The 7,158-nt window shown below is 30.7% G+C and overlaps 1 long non-coding RNA gene across 1 annotated transcript; it reads left to right on the top strand.

Annotated features, from left to right (window-relative positions):
• The first annotated feature begins 1,792 nt into the window (after nucleotides 1-1,792).
• LOC120070898 lies at nucleotides 1,793-6,263 on the top strand. The gene is made up of 4 exons (XR_005480062.1): nucleotides 1,793-1,887; nucleotides 1,973-4,021; nucleotides 5,051-5,371; nucleotides 5,443-6,263. It is a non-coding gene; the product is annotated as an uncharacterized LOC120070898 (long non-coding RNA).
• The last annotated feature ends 895 nt before the right edge of the window (nucleotides 6,264-7,158 follow it).

Here is a 7,158-nt window from a genome sequence, read left to right as displayed (position 1 = left end):
CTCTTTAATAGATGTCCATTTGAATTCTCACTTATCCTAATTGACATACAATAAGTATCAAAAGTTTGATTCATGAACTTCAGGTTCATCGTTACATATGTTTCAATTACTCATATATGAGTATAATACAATCCAGAAGATAAAGCAGACAACTCTTCTAGTATACGTTTTTCATATGAGACAGTAGTTATGATATAAGGATGATCTATAATATTGTTTATATTAGTCTTAATGTGATAACCATTACAACGTATATCTTTAAAACTAAGTAGATTTCTCTTTTATTGACTATAGAACCATGCATTGTCAATTGTAAATTTTGTTCCTCTAGGTAAAATAATATTTGCTTTCTGAAACCATTCGATTAGGTTTGCATAACCTAATATTGCATTGACTTTTGGTATGCAAAATTTGCTTCCACATTTTTTTTCCTTTAGGGATGCTTGATAGAGATCAACTAAGGGTTTTGACGTACGACAGGTACGTGAACAATGCCCAATCATTCTACATCGAAAGCATTTATTTTCAACACTTTTTAAACTCTTATATTGTAGAGCTTTTTCTTTGTGATCATCACTTTGTGTGGTGGAAATGTGAGTGATTAGAATGACCACCATGAAAATTAATAATTTTTCTTCCTCTGCAACGGTCACGACCTTGAGCATGACCACGATTATTATTAAAATTCACAACATTCACTTATGGGAATTATGTCGTCCTGGTTGGTCGAAATTCACGATTTTTCATTAATAACTTGTTATTTTGTTCGACCACAAGAATACGTAAAATTAATTCAGAAATTCGCAATTTTTCAACAGTCCCCTTCCCCCTCGTCGCTTTAATAAAAAGCTTAACAAGCCCCTTGCTGCTTCGATGGTTCTCCTTTTACCTACAACTTATTCTACATTTGGATTTCGTCATCGGTTCTCTTTTGGGTTGTCAATCATCGAATGCATGATAGGGGGCTGTTTGAAGACATTGAAGCTCAGTGGGGGAGAATATCATCCACCTTAAGTTTGTTTTCTAAATCCCAAGTCGATGATGAGTTATTCCATATGAATATTTCTTCATAAAATCTCAATTTCACGTTGTTATTGAGATTCTATCGTGTTTGAACTCTCTGTTGTTTTTGAACTCTCTGTTGTTTTTGAACCCTTTGTTGAGTATGATCCAACTATCTGTTGTGTTTCATTGTCATTTTTTAAAATTATTTGTTATGTTTTTTTTTCTCTAAAAATTGCAATTTTCTTTTAATTTTAAATTTCATTCATATGAATTTCAATTTGTATCAAATGCTACACTTGCTCGATTACTTGGTCATATTTCGGCCCACTTCAAATGCAAAGTTCAATTCTGTGTGTGCTTTTCACTATTGCAATGACCCACCCACTTTCATTTATTGATTTTGTTTGCCAAACTACACAATGATTTTAGTTATGTTTTCGTCCAATTCCAATGGAATGTTTTAACTTCTGTTTGCAATTGTCATTTGTGCCTCGTAATCTTTTTGTACTTTTCAATATTTTCCACTGCTACTTATTTTGCTTATTTAATGGTCCATCTACTTCTATTTAATACTTTTGTTTGCTTATTGAACTTCACCTACCTTTTTCTTTTTCTTTTTCTTTTTTTCATATACACTAATGACTCAACCACACAATTAATGACTCAATCACTTCATGAAATGGATTGAGTTCATTTATTTGTGATTTATAAAAGTAAAATTTGAGGCCCGTCAAATCTATATTTAATTTATTCAATTTTTTTTTTGGGCTTTCATTAAATGTTGAACTACCCACCTCTTATTCTCTTCCCTATATAACCTCCTCCTCATCTACCTTCAATAATTTGAGAGTCCTCCATGTCCAAGGATTTTTTTCCCAATTTGTGAGTTGTTTCCAAATCAACCATACTTTTCTTGTTTTTTTCTTCTTTTCTATTTTCTAACTTTTGTTTGTTTGATGAGTGGTAGGGTGGCATTATGTTCTTTCACCTATTGAAGATATTAAGGTATGAAAAGTTCTATCCTATTAATTATTATGATTTTTATACTAATGTATCCATCATTTTTTGTTTTAGTTTTAATTTCAAATTTGATTTTGCAACCCTTGGACGCTCTACTCATAGATAACATACAAGTAATAAAGGTATCACAATTATTTCTTAAACAAGTTTCTTTGTTAAGTAATTCATCTTTTTTTACTGACTTGTTTCATTGTCCTCGTTGTGCAACCCAAACTAATCAAATCTTCTGTTAGTTTGAGGTTTGTGTTACATTATATACCAATTTTTACAGTTTATTCCCCCTGTAGTATGTTTTTTTTTTTTTTGGGATCATTTATACATGTTTTTTACATTTGATTTATTGTAACTTTTTTTTGTTGTTTATTTCCTACATTTGTTTGTTTTTTATTTTTATTTTTTTTTGTTGATAAGCATTATATATTGTTGATAATTGTATATTTGGAAATTGATAATTTGTTGGGCATTTTGAATGCATATTGTTTTATTTATGTTGTGTGAATTTCAATAGTTTTATTTTTGTTGTGTGAAGTTTAATAATTTTAATTTCTGTTATATAATGACCATAAAATATCTAAATTGGGCAATGGTTAATTGTAGATAATTGTAGATTTGAAAGCTCATAAAATTAATTGTAGGTTTCCGTTTTTAAAAATAAATAGTTATTTTTGTTTTTAAAAATAAAATAAAATCATAGCATCACACTTAATTGTAAGTTTGAAGACATGTTTTTATATATATTAAAAAAATGGAAATGGAAATTTGGATATTTATAAATTCACCTTCATAAAATCTTATAAGTTTGACAATTTCAAGATTCATAAATTTAATTAATTTTACATTAATTAAACTGTTTTTAGATAAGTTACGATGTTTTCACTCAAATCATAAACAAAAGTAAAATGAACATTTCCATAATAATAAGTACATAATTGACCACTTCAAATCGCAGAACATTTTCAGAATAATAAGTAAAAGAAATTTTTTTTCCTAATATTATTATTTTTTGGGTTAAAGAGTATTTTGATCCATGTACTTCCACAATTGTCCAATTTTAATTTTTGTACTTCAAAAAAATCTTCAATTTTTTTTTGTTCAAATTTAGTTTTGATTAAATTAGTTAAATAATATAATAGGTTAATAAGCTTTTATAAATCGGAATTTCATAAATCAAATTAGCTTTTATAAGCATTTATATAATCAAAATTTCATAAATTTTATAAATTTAATGGGATTTTATTTCATAAATTTAATAAGATTTTATCAATTTAATCACTCGTAATTAGCTTTTATAAATCGAAATTAGCTTTTATTGAAATTCTCAATGTACATGAATCAAAATAGTGTTTTCTTTATTATAAGATTCTACCTATAAATAGTTATAGGGAGATGAGATGGGGGTGACCAATTTGAACATATTTCTTATCTTGGGTCGATATGTATATAGGAATTAGTATTGGCTCTTATGTACCTTCAAAATTTTAATTCATATTAGCTCTCACGGTTCCAGGAACAATTTGAACATATTTCCTATCTTTGATGGAAAATGAATAACTATTTACCATCATACAAATCAATACCACCTCTTAGTGATCCCTTTTCCCAAATGATCATCGTAGAATAGATAACCAAACATTGTTTATTAGAAATCGGTTTAGTCAACTGAACTTCTTCCTCTCATTTATGAGAATGACTTAGGCTGTTACGAGAGCACATGAATGGATAGATGGACGTTTGGCATCCTTTGTAACATGCTTAGGATGACTGGTCGATTGACGCCTACTTAGTGTGTTGATGTCGAAGAGATGTTCCTCTACATATTGGCCCACAACGTCAAGAATTGAGTAGTTCAAAGACAATTTGCGTTGTCTCATGGAATTGTTTTATGACATTTCAAAATTTTCCTTACTGCAGTGCTACAACTTCATGAGATACTGTAAAAAAAAAATCAGAGCCCATCACAAATGACTACAATGATGAGGGATGAAAATGGTTCCAGGTATTATATCAACTTTATCAATTCATGGTCAAATACTAAAGAACTTTCTTCCAAAAAACCACAAACTTTAACTTATTTATGACATATGAACTCAAACAGAATTGTCTAGGTGATTTAGATAGCACATACATCAAGGTCAATGTTAGTGCAATCGATTGACCACGATATTGTACCAAGAAGGGTGAGATAGCCACAAACATGCTTGTTGTATGTTCTCCAAATGGAGAGTTCACATTCGTGTTGCCAGGGTGGGAATGGTCCGTAGCCGATTCTTGGGTGCTTAGCGATGTGATTTCTCAACCTACTGGATTGAAGGTCCCAAAGGGTATATGGAACTTTTCAGGACAACGTTTCTTGTGTGCAAACTCAAATAGCTTGTCAACTAACTATTTATATAACTTGTATAGGTTATTACTACTTATGTGATGTTAGATATCCCAATGATGAGGGTTTCTTGGCATCGTATAAGGGATAATGATATCACATTTTAGAATATCGTGGTGCTGGAAATGGACTGACTAGTCTAAGAAAAAATTTCAATATGAAACACTCGTCTGTTAGGAATTACATAGAGAGAGCCTTTGGCGTACTGAAGGGTCAGTGGGTGATTTTTTGTGGAAAGTCATTTTACCCAGTGAAGGTCCAATGTTGAACAATAATAATGTGTTGCTTGCTTCACAACCTGATCACCAGGGAGATGGAGCTAGCTGCAATGTTGGAAGTACCGAAGGATGAAGACTTTCTACCTAGTGGATTGGGTGAAGATAATATATAATTTATTGAAACGTCTGATGAATAGGCCAACTTTAGGGATGGTTTGGCGAGTATAATGTTTGATGCATGGGAACAAGCATCGTGAAAAAATACTTTATCGTTGAAACTCCCTTGTAATGAATTTAACTTTAATCAACTTTGTTTCATTTTCTTGTAAGCTCGAACAATTTTCTTGTTTTTTTTTATGAAATATGTCTTACGTAATTCGTACTACTAAATGTATTTCTCTATGTATTTTCTTTTTTATTCAACTAGATATACAGATGCATGTGGCTTGATGGTCGATCGTGACAAGATTAAAAAACACACTGGGTTCAAGGTTGAAGATGTAAAGTTAGTTGAATCGTTAATGCATTTGGTTGAGAATGAGTGGTTAGCTAATAATGGAACTTTCAAGTTTAGCTATTTTCAACTACTTGAAACTGTGGCATCGAAGCATCAACTATAGAGTGTAAAGTGAGGTTCTTAAAACGACAATATACAACAATTAATGAGATGTTGAGCAACGCATACAACGACTTTTGTTGGAATGAATATTTCAAGTGCGTGGATGATGTGTTTGACTTATGGGTTCAGGTAAGCTAATACATTACATGGCTTTATCATAGTTAATATGTTTTTCTAACATAATATATAATCATTTGCAGTCACATCCTAACGCGAAGAGTATGAGGCACAAACCATTCCCTCACTTTGACAAACTTTCCCTTATTTTTGGGAATAATAGAGCTACTGGTGAGAACTCTCAAACTCCTATTGACTAGACATAAGAAATGGCAGAAAATATGAATGCTTCCAAATTTGAATCAGAGGATAATGAGTAACCAGAGGACCAACTATTTGAGAACATGTCGACTGTTGACGACATGAACGAGCTTTTCTTAGATACACTTACCAGTAGGCGTGTTAGACCAACCAACAACACCTCGAGAGGAAGCATGAGAAATAGGAGTACATTCAAATCTAAGTTTCTCGACATAGTCCAATTAGCAACGAAGGCCCAAGAAACACAAATGAAAAAGCTTGTATCATGGCAAAAAAAGAAATGTAAGTTGGAGGTTGGGATACGAACGGACGTTGTCAAGTAGATCTACCAGGTTGAGGGTTTGGAGGAAGATGATCGATTGACCCTTATGGATATTGTGGTGACTGATATTCAGAAAGAATACTGTTTTGTAGTCGTTCCCTCCGAGTTGAAACGTAGATATTACATGCATTTGTTGGACAAGACTGATTAATTTGAACGGTATTGTAGATGTCTTGATATATATATATATATATATATATATATATATATATAAATTGTGTATGTAACTTGGCCATTTGTTAATCCACAGTACATATATATTTTTTGTGCACCTTGTAAACGGGTTGGAAAATATGGCCCCTGTATAAGCTAGTATCTACTTTTTGTGCAATAAGTATAATGACCAGTAAAGACATTGTATTATATATGCAACTAATATAAATCAAACTTGTAAAATAATTGATTTTGTTTAAAAGAATTATTTTTTCTTTATCAAATTATTCCAAATAGTTGTTTAAGCTTCCCAAATCAACTAATAGAAATCAAACTTGTAAAATAATTGTTTTTGTTTAAAGGAATTCTTTTTTCTTTTTCAAGTGATTCCAAATAGTTGTCTAAATTTTCAAAATCAACTAATAGAAATCAAACTTGTAAAATAATTGCTTTTGTTCAAAAAGATTTTTTTTTCCTTTATCAAAATGATTCCAAATAGTTGTCCAAACTTCCCAAATCAATTAATAAAAACTAGACTTATGAGGTAATTGCTTTTGTCTGAAAGGAATTGTTTCTTTATCAAATGACTCCAAATAGTTGTCTAAACTCCCCAAAACAACCAATAGCAATCAAACTTGTAAAATAATTACTTTTGTTTAAAAGGAATTTTGGAAGGAAAGATCCAAAACTAAAACCTAGACCATAATTCATGATTATAAAAAATATGTCTACTTAATAAAAATTCAATCAAAATTTTATTCAAACAAACCATGGATAGAATTATGGTATAAAAAGGTTTCAAAACAAACAATTAGATCGTTTGAATAGATTCTTTTAGAGTTTAGAAAAACTGCACTAGATACCCCGACATTTTATATCAACTATGTATCGACATATGAATATGAAACCCTAGACATCCTATATCAACTTTACACCCCAAACAATCCCTAAATGTACTTCACCCATATTTGTTATCTTCATTAATAATTAAACAATAAAAATATAATATTTATATAAAGACAAAAACATTATCACAGAATTCAATCATTATTTCCCCCCCCCCCTCTCTACATTAACACATTTACCAAATTCCACGTGGTCAATTCGTAGCTCAAACACAGAC

Source organism: Benincasa hispida, chromosome 2 (assembly GCF_009727055.1).
Source record: "Benincasa hispida cultivar B227 chromosome 2, ASM972705v1, whole genome shotgun sequence".
Lineage (NCBI taxonomy): Eukaryota > Viridiplantae > Streptophyta > Magnoliopsida > Cucurbitales > Cucurbitaceae > Benincasa > Benincasa hispida.
The sequence above is the reverse complement of the archived record's forward strand: the minus strand, read 5'-3'. Positions and strand labels throughout refer to the sequence as shown.